The sequence below is a fragment of the Phascolarctos cinereus genome, unplaced genomic scaffold (assembly GCF_003287225.1).
Source record: "Phascolarctos cinereus isolate Bilbo 61053 unplaced genomic scaffold, phaCin_HiC Scaffold_4;HRSCAF=312, whole genome shotgun sequence".
NCBI classification, from domain to species: domain Eukaryota; kingdom Metazoa; phylum Chordata; class Mammalia; order Diprotodontia; family Phascolarctidae; genus Phascolarctos; species Phascolarctos cinereus.
In genome coordinates, this window is record NW_027555847.1 from 273,438,162 (window position 1) to 273,459,765 (window position 21,604).

General features: G+C 36.1%; 1 pseudogene; it reads right to left on the reverse strand.

Moving 5' to 3' along the window:
- Positions 1-7,452: 7,452 nt before the first annotated feature.
- On the reverse strand, positions 7,453-8,025 carry LOC110199238 (small ribosomal subunit protein eS10 pseudogene; annotated as a pseudogene).
- Positions 8,026-21,604: the final 13,579 nt, after the last annotated feature.

Genomic DNA, 21,604 nt, shown 5'->3' on the forward strand with positions numbered 1-21,604 from the left:
ACCTGCAAACACTTTGGAATTTATTATATAGGTAACTTTAATTTGAAATAATGGATTTTCTAGATATATGGTTCCCACCTCCACCCCCTGAAAAAGGTGTACTGTGATTTTTATGTGCAAAAACTATTTCTAATGTATAGATTCATCATAAACCTGTTTACAATTCTAAATAAAATATTTCAGTTGACAAAAAGTGTATGAAAGTCATGTACAAACTTTTGGGAAGAAAAGCAGAGCACTGGCACTAAATTTTCATGGAAATTTTGTTCTGATAAATTGAACTCTACTAAGCACTGGAGATACAGAGATTTTTTTTTTTAAATCCATAGTATTGACTTCAGGAAAATTTGCCCAGTAGAATGTGACTTCACTGAAGGTAAGGAATATTTTACTTTTGTCTTCATATTCTCAGAGATGAGTGCAATTCCTGGCACATGGTAGATGCTGAATAAATGTGTGTTGATTGCTGAATAAATTTCAAGGAATTTACAATCAGATGGGGAGGAGGTTAAGACATGTGCAAAATAATAATATTATATATATATATATGTATAATACAAAGCAGTGGTTAAGTCAAAGAATACACTACAAAGTTCTTTTAGAAATTTGAGAGGAAAAATATTATCCAGCCAGAAGGACATCAAGGAAAGGTTTTTTTGTTTGTTTGTTTTTAAGAAGTGACACCTAAAGGAAGGATGTTGACAAGCAAAAATGTGGACAAAAATCAGGTCATGCCAAACAAACAGGATGTAGTGATCAAAGGCATGATCATCTGAAGTTGAACAAAAACAGGAAATATTCCATTTTTTCTGGAACAGAGTTTAGATTAGATGATGTATGATTCATTCCAACTCCAAATCTAAATCTATGGTCTATAAGGGTGTATAGTCTGAAATGTAGCCAGAAAGGCATGTTTGGGTAGAGTCCAGTTTCATTTTAACATCTCAGTCTGCAGATTCAAAAATATCTATTACTTTGGTAATTGTTGAACTAATGATGGTCATTGGCAATTTCACATTCATACAGCACCAGGGAATTCTAGTAGAGTAACTGGGAAGTTTGCTTAATACAATGTCACACTAGCATGTTTTAAGAATTATTCTAATTTCATAAATCTGAGCAAGTAAAATCAAGTCAAAAACACTTATTAAGTACCTACTATGCACTAGGCATTGTGCTAAATCCTGGGAATATAACTAACGGCAAAACCAGTCCATGAACTCAAGGCGCTCGCATTACAATGGAGGAGACAACATACAAGCAACTACATGCAAATAATATATATATATATATACACATACATATATATGTATATATATATACATACACACATACATATATACACACATACATGTACACACACATATATACAAATGTACACATGCATACACACATGTACATTTACATATATACATACATACACACAAATAAATTGAAGATAATCTTAGAGGGAAGGAAGTAACATTAGAGAGGAGCAGAAATGGTTTCTTAAAGAAGGTGAGGTTTCATCTGAGACTTGAAGGAAGCCAAGGTATCCAGGAGATGGAAAAGAAGAAGGAAGCAATTCTAGGCATGGGGTGGGAGGGGCAGTCAGTAAAAATGCTGAATCGGGAGATAAGGTGTCTTGTGCAAGGAAGGTAAGGTGGTCAGTGCCACTGGATTAGTTATAGCAGGGAGAAAGGTATGAGAAGACTTTGGAAAGGTAGGAAGGGGCTAGGTTACAAAAGGATTTCTAAGTTAAGCATATATATTTGATTCTTGAGGTAAAAGGGAGATAACTGGAGTTTATTGAATAGGAGATTGATATAAGTCATCCAATACTCCACAAAGATCATTTTTATAGCTGAGTGGAGAATGGATTGGAATGCAGAGACTTAAGGCAGAGAGGTCAAACATCAGACTCCTGTAATGGTGTAGACATGAAGTGATAAAGGATCACACAATGGTGGTGGTGGTGGTAATGTGAGAGAAGAGAAGTTAGATACAGGACACATTGTGGAAGTAGAATCAACAGGAGTTACATGGCAACATTACATATCAGGTGTGAAAGAGAGTAAGAAGTTGAGGATGAAACTGAGGTCCCTGAGTGACTTGGTGAATGATGGTACTCTCAAAAGTAATGAGGAAGTTAGAAAGAGAAGAGTTTAGGGGGAAAGATGATGATTTTTGCTTGGGGTATGTTGAATTTAAGATATTTATGGGATATCAAGTTTCAGATGTGCAGATTGGCGGTCAGGAAGAGGCTGGATATATAGCTATGAGAATCATCTTATATCAATAGAAATGATAATGGAATTCATGGGAGCTGATGAAATCACCAAGTAGAACAGTATACAGGGAAAAGAGAAGAGAGCCAGAAGAGAGCCCAGAGGGCACCCACAGTTATCAGACATGAACTGGATGAAGATACAGTAAAGGAGACAGAGGAGAAGCCATAGAGGTAGGAGGGAAATCAAGAGAAATAGTTCCATGAAAAATTATAGAGAGCAGAGTATCAAGAAGGAAAGAGAAATCTACAGTGTCAAAAGCTGCAATGAGGATGAGGACATTAGATTTAGCAGCTAAAGGAACATTAGTAACTTTGTGACAGAACAGTTTCATTGGAATAATGAAGTCCATAACTAGACTGCAAAGAATTAAGACAGTGAGTGAGAAGAAAGGAATTGGAGGCACACATTCTAGATGACCTTTTCCAAGAGTTTAGTATTTAAAAAGGGTGTGTGTGTGTGTGTGTGTGTGTGTGTGTGTGTGTGTGAAAGAGACAGAGATAGAGAGACAAAGACAGAGACAGAGGGAGGAAAACAAACACAGAGAGAGACACACAGACAGACAGACAGAGAGATGGACAATATCTAGTGAAGATGAGCCGATCAGGTGAGAATTTTTTGAAGATAAGGGAATCATGGGCATGTTTATAGACATCAAGAAAATAGTAGGAAGGGAGAAATTAAAGATCAGTGAGAGGGCAGGTATGAGAGAAGGGGCAATCTGCTGAGAAAGACAGCATAGAATAAAATCACTTGTGTATGGACAGGAGTTTATTTTAGCACGTAGAAGGCCACCTTTTTAAGTGAGACAGAAGTGAAGGAAAAGATAGGGAAAGTCATCTGTATGACTGAAATGAGGAAAAAGAGAGAAGAGGAAACTTTTGGTAACTGGTCTCCTTTTTTGCTTTAATGAAATATGAGGTTCTCATCTGAGAGTTTGATGGGAGAGGGAATCACAGAAAGATTTAGGAGTGTTGAAAAAGGTCTGATAAAACCACTGCAGTGAGTGGGACAGTTAGGACAAGACTGAGGTTATGTAACATAAATCTGCAGTGGATCAAGTCAACACAGTTTAATAAATTCTTGAGCTTTGTTCAGTATCATGTGAGTAGGATCAAAGGCAGCATATGGTGGGTGTCATCCGAGGCTGGGGCTTGTCAGGAAAGGCCAGAGTTGCTTCACTCTAGAATGAACTTTCCATCTTTACAGAGGAATTAAGGTTTGGGAAACAAAGTGGACAACTATATGAAGAATCACTTGAACATAAGTAGGAGAGTACTTGGTGAAATCAAATAATATGAAGGCTAACCAGATTGCCAAAGTGCACTACGACATAAAAAAGTTAAAAACCCTTGCTGTATATGAACTCATAAGAGACAGTTTGATGGCATGTGTTGCACAAACTATTCTCATAAATAAAAGGCTGAATGACTGAAATCATTTTCAACTGATAATCTTGGGGGGAAATACATCATGAGGGACATGAGCTGATAGCATTAGGAGATCATCATAACTCATAAGAGCTACTTTATTTGGTGACGCAATTGGGGTTAAGTGACTTCCCCAGAGTCACATAGCTAGGGAATGTTATGTGTCTGAGGCCACATTTGAACTCAGGTCCTCCTAACTCCAGGGCCAGTACTGTATCAACTGCACCACATAGCTGTCCCTACAAGAGCTACTCTTAAATCATGAAGGAAAAATGCAGCCAAATTCCAGGAACCTGACCCATCATTGCAAATGGGAGTTGACATAAAGATTTTCAGAATTTACATGGGCTATATTTACTTTTTAAATGTTTATAATAGATATAGCTGTAATTTTATGGGCAAATCAAAAATGTTAAGGAGAAAAGGAGCTATACTTCCTTAACCAGTTTATTTAGTGCAAGGGGTGAATGGCCATTTCAGGAATGGGAGATAAATAGAAATATTGGGGGGAGGGGAAGTTAAACCATCTTAAGTTGATAAAATACAAAGTTAAAGATGCTAGGAAGGGAACAAGGCATGTGTCAAAATTTTATTTTTCCCCTTAAAGGAACCCAACCAATCTAAAAGATAACAATCTAAAAGATAACCCAGCCTCTTGCTTAGTAGAGTTTTAAGAACATTTTTTCCATTAGTAACATATATTTCAAATGTTTTCACCTGGAATGGTCAAGGCTCCTTCCTGCTAACTGGATTTTCTATATTTAGCTAAGTCATTGCTACTTATGTCTAGTTCAATGGTTTATCAATAATAATGATGAAAAAATATAACGGGTTGAGTGCTGTTGCTAGACTGTAGAGAACACAGCAATGCCAATGAGATGCTCTGTACTATATAAATGCTGAAGAGAGTATATTAGAATAGAGCAAAATGTGCAGTAATAAATTCTCCTATCAGTACTAAGTCACTTAGACATTTTTTTTTTTTCTGAGAAGGGAATATGGTGGTGTCTGGGCCTCAGGAATTTATGGACTATGTAATTCAAAGTGACATAAAATCCCCAGCCTCAGAATGGTTCCTGAAGCAGGTAAATGGAACATCTTTTTAATATTTTGCCTGTAGAAAGTTGCTTCTTAAAGATCAACCCCCACAAGGATTAAGGACAGTGCAGTTTTCTCTACTGAAAAAAAGCTAAGAAAATAAATACCTGAGCTCAGGAATCTAATCAATTTTCCTTATCATCAGTATATTTATACTATCTGCAGAACTGTAGCAGGAACATCCTGGCACCTCTTGGAGTGTTATAAATGAACTTTGGCCATTCTTGATGAAAGAATTAGCATTCTCAAAGTAGCACCTCAAATGGTATGGCAAAGTGACTAAAGAATTGTCCTCTGAGTCTAGGCAACATGAGGTTAATGTGTGACCTGGGAGAGACCCAGGCTAAGTCACAACCTTTCAGTGTGAGAGACAATTTCAGGATTACTTTGCAGAACAATTGGCAATCTGCAATCTGCTTTGATAGAGGATATCTACTTCTGGGGAGCTACTTCTACTAATAAAGTCACAGTTCTTGACCTAACACCCCCCCTCCTCTTCCTTCTCCACCAAAAAAGAAAAATGTGCCACTCTAAGTAGTCTCTTACTTTTACTGGTGTTTTAAGGAGGCTGCTTTGGATTTTCCCCTAATTTTCCACAAAAGGTTTGGGGGTGGGGGAAGAATTTGCAATATTTTTCTTTTAAATAATTAAGGTATTATTAAAATTAAGAATTTGAGTAAAAATAAGGCTAGAATTGAACTAAAGATTTTCAGCTAACCATTTGGGAACTGTGTGCACAATACATGGATTAAATTAAAATCACTCATATCAGCTCCAGCAGCAGTTCTTAAAGTGTGGTCTGGGCTCCTGGGACACTTTCTGGAGGTCAAAATTATTTTCATAATAATACCAAGATATTATTTTCTTATAAAAATACTACCCCCTTTTCCTAACTATATCTGTGTCAGGCTGAATTTTTTTTTTATATATATCACAACAGATGGAAATGAAAGCATGTATGAGAATCCAGCTGTCTTCTATTAACAGACATTAGAGATTTACAAAAAAAATATGTAAAAGATGCAGGAAGATACATTAAAATGTTTATATTAACATATAGTGGGTTTATTAGTTATTTAAATAGATGTGAATTTTAAATTTTTATCAGTTTTAATTTCTAATATGGTAAATACCAACAGATATAACCCACATAAATAAAAGGTCTTTGAGGTCTTCCCTCCTTTTAAAGAATGAATGGGATCTCAGCAATTTTGAAGAGTAGAAAATGGGTACCAAGATAAAAAAAGGTTAACTGCTGAACTATAAAATGTTTAATTGATCTAACAATGACCTGACTATAGATAAGGCTACACTCAAATAATCTGCAAATATTTTACACACCCAGATCTGACTTTTGTGGAATTATAATCATAACATAGCATCACTAAGCAAGTAACAGATTTTCATCTTATTACCTGGCAGGCAGCAAAATTTTAAATATTATATTTGATAACTTCCTTTTTACATAGGCATAACATGATCTAGTAACAGTTTGTATTTTGGATCTAGAATAGTTTCTTATGTCAAGATCTGTTGGAATTAGGACAAAATGTGTTGACTTTCACTATTATAGTGGAAGATGAATTGTTAGGAGACTTGAGTTTACTACTGAATAATTTCATGACTTTGATCAAGTCATTTTCTTGACCTGTACTTGCTAATCTGAAAAAAAAATGAGGTAGTTAAGCCAGATGATTGCTAAAATCTCTTACAGTTCTAAAATTCTGTGACTTTCTCGGACTTTTCAAGGGAAAAAGGAAAGAAAATGAAAAGAAGAAACAACTACTAATGGCTTGGCTATAGGAAATAATAAATCTCTAAATCCAAACACCCACAAATCCAGTGAACTGAAAATATCCTGTAAGTACTCTGAAGTCCTTGATACAAAAATTAGAAGCAAGAACCTATCAAAGAATTAAAGGGCTTTTTAGTTTTTTTTTTTAAGGGAATCATTCTAGAGTCAGCTTTCTTCAGGATGCCTATTTAGTGAAATGAAATTTGTTAATCAGATATTGCAAACAGTGTCTAATGTTGTTTAGAATTCTTATGAAAAACGGTGTCAGGAGCAAGCATTGCTTTTCAGTACACATTTCTTCTGGAAGAACAAATTGTAAATAGCTAGTAACACCAAATTGCACTGTCAAATTCATGGATCACTTTAAAAGAAAAAATACCACCATTTTTATTGCTATTCTCTATGTAGGTCTGATATGATGAATCCTAGGTAAATATGCCGTTACCAAACGCCTGCACGAGATGACTGCTTGTAGTGCTCCAGTTCTTTGTCTGGGTTTTAGACTACTGCAATAATTTCCCTCGTTCTGTGTCTGATACCCCTCAGCAAGTCTATTGGAATGTGTTTTCCTCTAAGTTTTCACATTGGCTTTGTGTCTTCTTTATCCTAAAACAAATCACTGTCATGCATTTTAGAGTCACTTCTCTGGAATATATATCCTTATAAGTCTCTTTTGGTGTGTGTCACAGGAAACAATCAGGATCCAAAGGTGACCCTGTAAATTTTTTACTACTGAGGCCTGAATTAAAAATCTGCTTGGTTTTCAGAATCAGGCAAAATAAAGGAGATGATAATTCTAATCTACCGCATTAGGGGTTTAAAAAGTTATTTTCAAGAGTGTTGGACTTTTTATTTATTTTTAATTTTTTCCCCCAAATTTTATTCAATATGAAACATATCTCTACAGTTTTTGTTGAGGAGGTTGACCACGTCCACGACCAAATCCACCTCTAAATTGGAATTCTGTTGCCGACCCAGACCCAGCCTACTTGTCAGCACCAGGGGGAGCAGCACTTTGTCTATATGTGTCTCTGTCAGCTTCACCTCGAATAAGCCGGGCAGGTCGCTCACCCTCCAGACCTTTGGGCCTTGGCCTTCGTGTCTCGGGATGACTTCTGCGGAGCGTGGCAGGCACTATCTCAGGGGGCAGGTGAAGGTAATCCCGGAGGTACTGAATGCCCTCATTGGTGAGGTACCAGTAGAAATGCCTCCATGCAAACTGCTCCTAAACTTAACACAGCCACGAGACTTTAGAGACTGCATGGCCTTCATTGCATGGAGATTGGGCATTCTTGTCTGCCAGCTCAGGGTGCTTTGGCATGTGGACATCCTTCTTGGCTACCATTACTCCCTCCTTAAAGAGGAGTTCATAGATGGCAATTCGGTTCTTCTTGGGCATCAACATCTCGGCGGCTGCGACGGGTGCTGCTCTACACGGAGCTGGGATAGAAAGGAAAGAGTATGCGCGGCGAGGCGCCTCTTCGGGGCTTCGCTCTGGACTTTTTAGTGTTAAGAATTCGAGCCAACCAGAATAATTTTTATTTTTTTGGAATAGGTAAATCAAAAGTAGAAATACACAAATTTGGGGTGAGATACAATTATTTATATTATATACATATATGTGTGTGTATATACACAATGATTTAAAGTTTAGTAGGCCATGAAACACTAGTTAACTTATATCGAGGTATCACCATCATTGTCATAGAACTCCAGAGTTGAAAAAGACAGCAGAGGCCACCATAGTTCAACCCTCAACCCAAGCATATTGAGAATATACTCTATAATTGGTGGGGAACCTGTGGCCTCAAGGGCACACGTGGCCCTCTAACAGATCTGTTCTATGAAGTTTGCATTTAGTTAGAAGGTTACACTTGAGAACCTAAAGGGCCACATGTGGCCTCAAGGCTGTAGGTTCCCCACCCCTGCTCTGTAATATACCCAACAAATGATTATCTAGGCTGTCCTGGAAGTCCTTTCATGATGGGGATTCCACTACCTCTAGAGACATACTATTCCACTTTGAAATATTTCTAATTGTTAGGAATTCTTCCTTATTAAAACATATTCATGAACCTTTCATTGTGAATATTCTCTCCAATTATACAGCTCACCAGTCATTCATAGCTGCTCATCATTCCGCCTTTGAAAAAATGGCCGCAAGGGCTCACCAAATGTTCTGGGGGTCTTCTTTGTTTTCTCTGCACATCATTACACTATCAGTCAAGCACAAAAGCTCAACTACATCTCAATGTTGCCACTTAACCACCTTTTAAAAATATTGATGTATTTATTTTATGATATTATTTTGTTTCTTTTTCATAGTTCTTTATTCATTATGTCTTGCTGGTTGCACACATCAAACATGCGCTTTTCAGTTGCCTTCTGAGTAATAGTTAACTGTGATAGTCTTGAGATGGTAGTGGTCCATGACTCACAACATACAACACTGTAAATTAAAAGGAGAGTCTTTGCTTCTGGGAGAAGTTTGAGGTGATTAGAGGAGATTTGCAATTTATCTGAAGCCATCCAGTCTACTTCCTTCCTCCTATTTCATTCTGAATGATTGAATAGATGAATGAATGAAACAAACAAACAAAAAAAAATAAAGAGCTTATTATGTGCAAAGTATTATGCTAAGTTCTGGGGATATAAGCAGAGAAGGAAGAGAGTCCTTGCTCTCAAGGAGCTCATAGATCATTGGGCATATGACAAGTTTAGCTGCAATCAGATGGAAAGGTCTTGTGTTCCTTAGGGTGAAGCAGTAAAGCAGATGGTAATAGATCTTATTAATTAGTAAAACCATCATTATAAGATGTTAAGGGAATATAGGACCATATTCATTTCTGTCATTGAACCATTTGATAATGATTTTGTTGGCAACAATTTTCTTTTCTAAATCCTTAGTAGCTACACCTGCTGAGGTGGTAGGGTCTGTAGCACTTATAGAAGTGGTTTACAAATCACATCTCCATAAGGGTTGTTTCCCTGTACTATGGCTACAGAGGCTGGGCTGGAAGGAGGGCTAGTGGTCTGGGAGGCCTTGCCATTCTCTTCTCTCAAGCTAAATGTCCTGGTCTGTCTCCATATAAGTCTGAAGGGTGGTTATAGTAGTCTGACTCGCTTGGCACATTTCTCCTTGTACCTTTCCCTCAGAATGTTTTGTTGCTTCAGCTAGGCTGGCTTGCCTGACCTGTAGGTGATAGCTGATCAACAGTTTTTGTGGATCCCTGTTTATTTCTCTTTAAGGGCTGTTCCCATTATTGATGTGAAGGGTTCTGGGATGGAAGCAGTGTGCTCTGATGAGTGCTTGATTTCAAGGCTCTGGGGCTTAATTGCAGCTGCAAATGACAGGTGGTCATCAGCTGGTGATGGTAGTTGCAAGAGTGGCAGGTCAATTCTCCATAAAGCCTGATTTCTAGGCCTACCTTGTCCATTTTCAGGGTTTTCCTTCATTTTTAGAATTTTTTTTTTCTGTTTGTAATCATGTAGTTCCTGATTAAGTCTGGTAGGGATACTCCAGGTATTTTATACATTCTGTTGTTCTTTTCATGAAATTGCTTTCTTTCTCCTGTGTTTCACAAGTTCTCTACTGAAAGTTTTATTATTTATATGGGTTTATATTGCAATCTATTACTTGACTGGTTATTAATTATTTCAATTTAATCTCTGGAGTTCTCTAAGTATACTCTAATATAGCATACAAAAAGTCACAATTTTGTTTCTTTCTTGCCTTTGCTGATTTCCTCATTAAAAAAATGGATTAAAAACCATCATCCTACAATATGTTGTTTACAGGAAACACATTTGAAAAGGAGTGACGCCTAGTGATGGAAAATGCTATCCACATCCAAAGAAAGAACTAGGGAAGTTGAATGGCTACCTTTTTTTTTTCTCTTCTGTTGAGTTTTGTTTTCTCTTTCTGATGGTTGCTTCTATTGGTTTTAATTTTTACTTGCAACTTCACTAATGTGAAAATATGTTTAATAGGAAAGTAAATGTATAGCCTATATCAGATTGTGTGCCATCTTTGGGAGGAAGGAGGGGAGGAAGAAGGGGAGGAAGTAGGAGAAAAATTTTAAACTTAAAAGCATATGGAAGTCATTGTTAGGAAATCAAAATAAATTAAAATAAAAAAAAAAGTTAAGTGACTTATCCAAAATCATACAATCAGAAAGCTTGCAGAGAAAGAATTTGAAGGCAGGTTTCCCATGTTAACTCATAGATCTGAAGTGTCTTGCTTTAAGTTATGTAGCTAGTAGAGGGAAGAATGGGGTTTTGAAGGCAATTGAATTCAGTTCCATTCTGTTGGCCAGTCCAGTGACTGTAACAATGCATTGGTTGCCCTAATTGCTTCTTTTCACTGTATCAGTCTAACAGCTTTCTCATTCCTGCTAGGCAGTAAAGTAGATAGAGTTTAACCTAGAGCAAGAAAGACTTGCATTCAGATCCTGCCTCAGACACTTAAACTTGAGCATGTCACTTAGTCTTTGGCTGCCTCAGTTTCCTTATCTGTGTAAAGGCGATAACAATGGTACCTACCTCTCAGAATTGTTTTTAACAATAAAATCAGTTAATATTTGTAAAGCCCTTTGCAAACCTAAAAGTGCTATAAAAATGCTAGCTATTTACATGCATAACCTATATTAAATTGCCTACCATTTTAGGAAGAGGGGAAGGGAGAGGGAGGGAGAAAAATTTGGAGCTCAAAATCTTGTAAAAATGAATGTTAAAAATTGTCTTGATATGTAATTAGGAAAAAATGTAGTACTATTAAAAACAAAGTGAAATAAAATATTTTAGCTATGAAAAGCTAAAAAAAATTCAACTTTTCTGAATTTCTTTATGAGTTTTTTATTCCCTAAAACCTGGTCAATTTTTGTTAAGTTGTGAGAAACAGCTGGGAGCTCTGTTTAATTCTTTTGATTCCTTTTAGTGATTGAAAGAGATCTATCACATCTCACTTTTCAATAATTTTCTTGAGGCCCTTAGCTTTTATCTCATTTTAGCTAGCTAGATTTTTCTAGGTCTAAAAAAGGCACGGTGAAGACTTTGACCATTTTAACTTTGCTGTCTTTTTCTCCTTGTGGTTTGATTAGCTTTTTCTCTAAATGCTTAGATGATATATCATGCATACCATGAATATAAAATATTTATATTATTTCATTATGTATGGTTTATTTAAGCACAATACAGTTTCTTTACTTAACTCTAATCATGTCTATTTCCTTTAGTATTGTTTTGTCTGAGATCATGATCAGGAGGCCTTTTATTATTTTAAAAATTTTCCTGAAGTATAGTATATTTTGCTCCAAATCTCTATGCAAGCTCCTTATGAATATGGTGTACATTTTGCAAAGTATTGTTGGATTTTGTTGTAACCCATGTTGTCATTCTCCTCCTTTTTATGAGTAAATTAATTTCATTCACATTCATGATTATGATTATTAATTATGGTTTTTTCCCTTTATCATATCACTTCAGAATTTTTCATCTCCTAGACAGAGAGAGACAGACACAGAGACACAGAGACACAGAGAAAGAGAAGTAGAGAGAGAATTCTAAGAAAGAAAAAGAATAAGATAAATATTAGTAATCTATAAATGACAGGTCAGATACTACTCCCCTCACCCTCTTTTATTCAACCAGCCCATTCCCAGAACACTCTTTGTCCCTCTTTTTTTTTCTTTCTCCCTTTATTACCCACTTCATAATTCTCCTTCTAAAATCAAAGGCAGTTTTGCTCTTGACTATCTCCTAACTAACTCTACTATAACTCATAAACTTCCCTTCTTTCTCACTTCTTCCCCCCCCAACCCCTTTCCCTGACAAATTGATTATATTTCTTCATTGAACTCTCTGGTAAGTGTGTATGTGTGTGTGTTTGTATGTGTATGTGCATTTGTGCATATATACACACATCTGAGTCCTAATTTAAATGAATGAAATTCAGGAGATGCTTGCTCTCACCTCCTGCTTCTCCATGTGTATATACCATTCTTCTGAGGTGAACCAACTAATAAGTTCCTCCCCTAGTGTATATTTTCTCCTCTTCTTTACTCTTGCAAGACATTCAGATTCTACATTTGTTAATTTGTGCCTTGAAGATAGTGAAATTCTCAGGAAAGTATTTGTCTCTTCTCCTTAATCAGAACGTAGGTATTATCATTCCACTTCTTCCAAATATCCAAATACATTTATATTTCCTGTTTTTTCTAGTTTTTTGTGTTCTTTTTATTTGGATTTCTTGAAAGTTCTCTACTTTATTTCCATTTTTTCCCATTGGTATTAGAAGCAATTGTAACTCATGTTCCAAAGCCCCATGACAGAGTTGATGAGAGCCAGAGACCTTTAGCCTTCCTCATTCCTCTTTATCATTCTTCAGGCAAGTATTCTCATGAGTCTTCAAGTATCAAGTCATTTTGGGTACTTGAAGCTTTGAGAGGGAAGACAGAAGATGCCAACCCCACTTCAGGTTGCTGAAGAAAAAGACTCTTGGATTGGGGCAACTAGGTGGCACAGTGAATAGAGCATTGGCCCTGAAGTCAGGAGGATCTGAGTTCAAATGCAGCCTCAGACCAAACACTTGACACTTATTAGCTGTGTGACCCTGGGCAAGTCACTTAACCCCATTGCCTAGCCAAAACAAAATAAGAAAAAGACTCTTGGAAGGCATGAGAGGAGCTAGTTATCTCTATCATGTTCCCAATTCCAGCTTGCTATACTAGAGGCTTTGTGGAGTTTTGCCAATGGAAGAATTTTTTCACTGTTGTTTGGTATATAGTCTCTTATGTATGCCTTTTCTGATTTCTGTTTTGCTACTGATTTGGATAAATGTGTTTCTTTGCCATTCACTGTGTATGTTCATTGCAGAATTGACATTTAGTGTGAAAGGTGCCAAACCTTGAATATAAAATTCTGGGTCCCCCCCTTTTCCTATAATAATGATAAAGTGATCAGAAATTAGATTGAACCTGATCAAACCCTCCAGACACAATATTTAAGGCAGCAGATAGATACAATTCTAGATCATTATTCCCTGTCTCTGAGAAAAGCAGAGTGGCATCAGGCTCTAACTTCCTCTTTCCCCTCCTGGCAGGAATAGAAGGATAGGGAGAGAAGAATAGGGAGAAAAGAGGCTAAAGATGGCTTCTGCCTTCTGCCTCACTTGAGTCTCACAAGGACACCCCGATGCTACAAGTTAGCAGACAGCCCTCATCTAAACTTGGCAGCCTCTCTCCACAGTTTTGCAGGATGTTATTATTAACTATAAGCTTTTAAATATATATATATATATATATATATATATATATATATATATATATATATATATATATAATTTCCCTTTTCTTATATCATATTCCAAGACTTCCTCTTCTTTAAATAAAGTATAATCTGTGACCTTGACTCTGCTTCTATGGTTCTTGAACTCTTTCTTTTTTTGATGTTGACAGTTACATTTTATTTTTCCTGGAATCTCTGGATTTCATATATGGATTTTTTGGGTGTTTTCATTTAGGGTTATTTTCAGGTAGTAACTGGTGTATTCCTTCTATTTTCCCTTTGTCCTCTGACTTTATCATATCTGTGTAATTTCCTTCTATGATTTATTTCTATTCATTTGGTTATGATTTTATAAAAGTCTAATGGTTCTTAAATTATTTCTTCTTGCCTTGTTTTCCAGTTCAGTTGTTTTTAATAGTAAATATCTTATACTTCTAATTTTTTGGTCTTTCGAATTCTTGCTAGTGTTTCTGGTTGCCTCATTTAATCATTGCATTCTTTTTGCACCATAAACTTTTTTCCCAAGGAGTCCACTGCGTCAGTCATGCTTTCTACTATCCAATCTAGGCTGTTTATTCTCTATCCAATCTTACCTTCAGGACCTCTAATTTCAGTTATCACTTGCTATTTTTATTCCTGTCAGTTCTTTTGAGTCCTTGTAATCAAGGCACTCTTTTTCACTGAGACTCCTCTTGTACTTACTGTAAAGTTACTCACCTCTTCTGAGTTTAACTCTTTGACTTCCTTTAACTCAGTATTTATTATATTTGGAGTTTTATTCTATTTACTCCTCTCTCCAGCCTCAATACTTGGACTGAGACTTTTTACCAAGCTCCATTTCCTTCCACACAGGTGGAAGAGGCCAACAGTCCTTGTTTGTCCCTGTCTTCTCTGAAATTTGGATCCCATTCTTATTGCCCTCTCATAGTTCTGAATGTAAGGTTTGTCAACAGGTCCTGCCCTCTGTCAAAATTCCTGACCTCTGTTTTTGCATCCCCATGGTCCAACACAGTTGTTAGTTTTAGTCCTATCTTGCTGTCCTTCTTACTAATAGAAATTAAATCAGATAGCCCGTATCACTGCAAACTTTAAAGTGCCATATAAATGCTATGTATTATTGTCATTACTGTTGAAAGGGTTGTTGATGATGATGATAATGATGATGATGGTGAAGTGGGATATGACTATTTCCCCTGTTGTACCCCTGTTGAACTCTGCCTAGATGTCAGAAACCAATTTGATCTCAAGATACTTGGAGGGACTCCCTCTGTGGGCTTCCTAGGAATTGGAAATTGCTGCTTTTAGGGAATCAACTAGTAGTAGCTATCCTTGTTGCTTACTGTGGCTCCAATAGGAACATTGTCTTCAGACTTCTTGCAAGACCTGGAAGCAAGCATGTATTACCCACCCTTTGTCCCCTTTCATCTATCTACCAAGATCCTACTCGTTCACCTGCTGTGACTTCAACAGGTTGTGATCTAGATCATGCTGGCTTTAGGCCCTGTTATCCAGAAATCAGGTTGGCCTCAGAGCCTCCCTCACCTTCCTCTCACATCTCTCCATGCATCATTATTGCAGGGTTTTGTCAGCAGTCCTAGACTGATGGAGGAACTTATTAGTGTTTCCCTTTAGTTTTACTTATTTATCATTATTTCATTCAGTGTCCTTTTAAATCATTGTTGTAGTGTTTTGTGAGTATCTGTGCTTATCAAGCACCTTTTGTATCACCATCTTAGCCAGAAGTAAAGTTTCTTTCTCTTTAGTTTTATCGATCATTGCTTCATCAATTTCCCTTTTTAATATGGATTGATTCTCTACCACTTGAGCTAATTTTGGCCTAACAATTAACATAAAGAAGACAGAAGTTCTCCACCAGCCAGCACTGGACTCCCCATATGTGGAAACATCAGTTATAACAAATGGAGAAATTTTGAATGCTGTGCATAATTTCACTTATCTTGTCAGTATACTTTCCGAGGATGTTCACAAAGATGAAGAGGCCGATGCACACATTGCCTGAGCTAGCTCCATGTTTAGGAGTCTCTGAAGAAAAGTATGGGAGAGAAGTATTAGGCTGCCCACCAAATGGAAGATATAGAGCTGTTGCACTGACCTCATTGTTGTATAATTGTGAAACCTTGACAGTATGCCAACAATATGCCAGGAAATTGAATTGTTCTATAAGAATTATCTTAGGAAGATTCTGAAGATCACCTGTCAAGATAAGGTACTAGACACTGAGGCCCTTTCTTGAGCTGAACTGCCAAGTATTCAAACCCTTGTAGGGAGTGCAATTTTGATGGGCTGGCCATGTTGTTCAAATGCCTAAAAGACTACTTTATGAAGAATTCACACAAGGCAAGAGATCACAGAGAAGTCAGAAGAAGCTATACAAGGACACTCTCAAGGTCTCTCTGAAGAACTTTGGAATTGATTGTGAGACTTGGAAGACACTGACACAGGACTGCCCAGCATGGCCTACCCACATCAAAAGAAGGCACTGTACTCTATGAACGAAGCAAAATTACACTAGCTCAAAAGAAATGTGAGATGTGTAAATTTAGAAACATCTACCTTCCAAATGTTCCTTTGAACTATTTGTGCCTGACCTGTGGTAGAGCCTTTTGAGCTCATATTGTTCTGATCATTCACAGTTGGACACTCTGTACATTGACCCTGACATAGTGATATCACTTTTGTCCTCTTTGATTATGAAGGACAACAACCAATCTTAGTCAGAAGTTGCTTTAACTTTATTGTAATAGTACTGTGTTACACTTTTTGTTCATTCTCTATAATCCTTTCTTTGTTCATCTGTAAATATATCAAATGTTTTAAATTCTCAATTGTTGCATCATAGCTACTTCTAGGGGGGAAACAACATCAACCCTTCTTTCTTCTAGATTAATGCATACTGTTAAGCAAAGAAAAACAGTTAAATAAATACAATGATTGTATTTCACAGTATGTATGATATTCTGTCCTAGTCCTCTCCAGCCTCTCATTTCCAAGTAGGGAGATGTATTTCATTTCTTGTTCTCCATGACAAATCTAGGGATTTTCATGTCAACTTTCTTTCCATGAATCTTTTCATTTACAGTAGTTATTGTATCTAATGCCTTTTTCACACTGTTTCATTGGAAAACAAAATCACAGAAGCTGGGTGTTGGAGGGGTAACTCAGTGTCCATCTAATCCAAACCCTGTATGAAAAGAATCCCTGGGATAATATACCTGATGATAATCATTCCTCCTCTGTTTGAGGATCTCCACAGGAAAGGGAACCAAAATCCTGTCAAGGTAGTCCATTCCAGTTTTGGACAGCTGTTACAAAATTCTTCCTGACATTACCCCCTCTCTTAATCCAGTCCATGAACCCATTCATTTTTTTTTTGGTCTGCCGTAACTCAGTGCTGACTCATAATAAGTTTCCATTTCACTAAAACTGCCAGATTTTTTTTTGCAAAACAATTGTCATGCCTTCCTCATTTCATAATAGTGGGGTTGATTTTTTTATTCACATGTAAGTCTTCACATTTATGCCTATTGGATTTGATCTTATTAGATGATTCCCAATGCTTGATCTTTTTAGATCTTGGCTCTATCTTCCAAGGTCCTAGCTATTTCTTCCAGCTTTTGTTCAACTGAAAATTCAATTAACAAAAGATTTATATCTTTTTAGGTCACATATACAGTTATATTATGTAATTCATATATGTGTACATATACACACGGTATATATGTATGCACACACACACATACACACACAATCAAGCTTAATACAGCGACACAGTAGTTACAAATGACTCCTTATATGCCACCTTCTGTACCTCCCTTTACTTTCTTCTATTCACTTTTAAAAATGTTTCACTAATATTTTAGAAATGTTTATCATTACCTACTAATCCCTCTACTCCAATGGAAACATTCTCTTATAATAAATATGAACTGCTGTATAGTGAAATGATCAGTTCAAGAGGACAATTTATGTGATATCACATTTTTGTTATGTACATATGAGCATCTTCAGATTTTTTCTGCTGTCATATGACTCATTTTTTGTGATGCAATAAAATTACATAACATTCATATATCATAATACCATCTCTGCCTTTGTCCAAGTCATTGATAAGAATGTCAAACAGCATAAGCCCAAACATAAATCTCTATAGTACCCCATGGAAGACCTCCTGACATATCGAGCTATTAACAACTACTCTATATAATCCAATCAGTTTTAAATTAATCTATTTGTTATACAATTTATTCCACACCTTCTCCACAAAAATAGTATGAGGTAATTGAGCAAGAGTTTTGGCAGAACCTAAGCAAAATATATCTCCTTATTTACTACTTTAGTAAACCTGTCAAAAAAGGGAAATGAAATTATTCTGACTTGACCTGTTTTTGATGAACCCATGTTCAATCTAACCACCTCCTTCCATTTGCCAAACACATCTTTAATGATCCTGTTCAAGTATTTTCCTAGAAATAAAGTTAAGCTCATTGGTCTGTAGTGAGCAAATTCTATTTTCTTCCCTTTTTTGAAAATCAGGGCAACATTTGTCTTTCTCAAATATTGTCTTAACACTCCAACTCTTCATGAGCTTTCAAATATCACTGGAGAATGGTTCAAAAATTACATCTGCCAGTTTTGTTTTTTTTTTTTCCCCTACCTCAGAATGTAGTCACCAGGGCTGGTTGACTGAGTTCATCCAGAACATCTAGGTGCTTTCTTACTGTCAATAAAAATCATTTTCTCCAACTTCAATAGTTGATATTTTAGTGAGTCAAGAAGTTGTTAATGTTTTATTTTAAGCTGTTTGCTTGTAATCTAGTTGAGATTAACACCATCAGAAATATTGCCATTGTAACTTGGTGGTCTGATATGCACCCATTACTCAAAGTTCTACAGGTTTATAGGCATTTGAAGGGGAAAAAAAAAACTTCCATGGAGAAACTTCAAGCTCAGAGAGGAGGGAGAACAGAATCCAGGCTCCATGTTTGTTGGGACATGCCAGAAAAAGTAGAATGCATTGGGGTGCAGGAGGGTATCTACAAGTAGTAAACAGTGGAGGTGATTAAAACAGGAGCAGAAGCAAGACACCAACCAGATAAGAGCAAAAACCATGGAATTATATGGATGTAGGAACAGATTGAGGCTGGTCAGAGGATTAGAAAGGTGATTGTGGCAAAATAACAGAGCTTTTAAATGTTTATATATTTTTTCAATTATATGTAAAAACTGTTTTAACATCTTTTTAGAATTTTGAATTCCAAATTACTTCCCTCCCTTCCTTTCCCTCTCCTTGAAAAGGCAAGCAGTTTGATATAGATTGTACAACATGGTCATACAAAACACATTTCCATGTTAGCTATATGAAAACAGAAAAAAAAATACTTCAATCTGCACTCAGAGTTCATAAGTTCTTTCTTTGGAGGTGGATGACACTTTTTCCTCATGAGTACCTTAGAATTGCCTTGGATGATTGTATTGATCAGAGTAGCTAAGTCTTTCATAGTTGATCATCATTATAACATTGTTATTGTGTGCAATGATCTCCCAGTCCTTCTCATTTCATTTTGCATCAATTTATATAGGTCTTCCCATGTTTCTCCTGAAACCACTCCCTTCATCCTTTCCCACAGTACTCCATCACAATCATATGATACAACTTTTTCAGCCATTCGCCAATTGATTAATATCCCCTTGATATCCATATTTTTGCCAAAACAAAAAGAACTGCTATAAATATTTTGTGCATATAGGTCCTTCTTTTTTTTAAAATCTTTTTAGGATACAAAACTAGTAGTAGTTTTGCTGGGTATGCACAGTTTTATAGCACTTTGAGTATAGTTCCAAACTGCTATCCAGAATGATTGGATCAGTTCATAACTCCGTGAATAGTGCTTCAGTGTCCCTGCTTTTCCACATCTTTTCCAACATTTGTCATTTTCCTTTTATATTAATCAACCTTATAAGTGTGAATTGGCAAGTTAGAGTTGTTTTGATTTGCATTTCTCCAATCAATCCTGATTTAGAGCATTTTTATATGACTAGAGGTAGCTTTGATTTCTTCTGAAAATTGCCTGTTCATATTCTTTGGCCACTTATCAATTGAAAAATAATTTGCGTTCTTATAAATTTGACAGTTTTCTATATATTTGAGAGACAAGGTATTTATCAGATAAACTTGCTATAAATTCCACACACACACACACCCCTCCTCTGCCCAAGTTTCTTCCAAACTTGGCTGTACTGTTTTTGTTTGTGCAATTTTTTTTATTTAATGTAATCAAAGTTATCCATTTTATATCCCATAATTATCTCTATCTTTTATTTTGTCATTAATTCTTCACTTAATCATAGATATCGCAGGTAAACTATTCCATGCTCCTCCAATTCCCCTTCATGTCTAAATCATGTAACCATTTTGACCTTATCTCTTGGTATATGGTGTGAGATGTTGGTCTATACCCAGTTTATGCCCAACTCTATTCCAGTTTTCCAGCAAATTTTTGTCAAATAGTGATTTCTTGTCCTAAAAGCTTGGATCTTTGCATTTATCAAACACTCAGTTACTATCATCATTTACTATAGTGTGTTATATACTCAATCTGTTCCACCAATCCACAACTCTATTTCTTAGCCAGTACCAAATTGTTTTGATGATTAGCATTTAGTAATATAATTTGATATCTGGTACTGCTAGGTCACCTTTATTCACATTTCTTCTCATGGAGTCTTTTCATTCCCTTCATATTCTTGACCTTTTGTTCCTCCAGATGAACTTTGTTTTGTTTTCCTCTAGTTTTATAAAATTATTTTTGGTAGTTTGATTGGTATGGCACTGAAAAAGTAAATTAACTTAGATAGAATTGTTATTTTTATTACATTGGTTCATGAGCAATTAATATTTTTCAAAATGTTTAGATCCAACTTTATTTACGTGAAAAGTGTTTTGTAATTGTGTTCATTTTATTCCTGGGTTTGTCTTGGCAGGTAGACTTTCAAATATTTTATATTGTCTAGAGGTATTTTACATGGAATTTCTCTTTCTTTCTATTGCTGCAGTCCTTTGTTGATAATTTATAGAACTGCTGATGATTTATGTGGATTTATTTTAGATCCTGCAACTTTGCTGAAGCTATTATTTCAACTAGTTTTTTTTCCTTGATTCTCTAGGATTCCCTAAGTATACCATCATGTCATCTTCAAAGAGTGATAGTTTTGTTTCTAAACTGCCTAATTCCTTTGATATTTTACTTCTCTTACTGAAAAGCAGAACTTTAAAAAAATAATATCTTTTGTTTTTATACCATTTACATTTTAAAATATATTCCCTCCAACCCCTACTGAACAGAATTTGGGAATTGGAATAGCCAATAAGCAATACATGAAGGGAAGGAAAGAAGAATCTACTATGTTCCAGGCACTATGCTAAGCACTTTACTAATATTATCCCATTTGACAACAACCTTGTGAGTTGTGCTATTATTATTATTTTACAGATTAGGAAACAGAGGCTGACAGGGTTTATGTAATGTGTTCAAGGTCACAGAAATATTAAGTTTATGAGACCAGATTTAAACTTACATCTTCCTGATTCCAGGCTCAACTGTCTATCCACTGCAACACGTAGCTGTTCCACATAGAAGGAATCTCCATTAAAACCTACCTAACCAATAATCATTCAGCTTCAGCTTTAAGAACTCCAAGAAGAATGAATA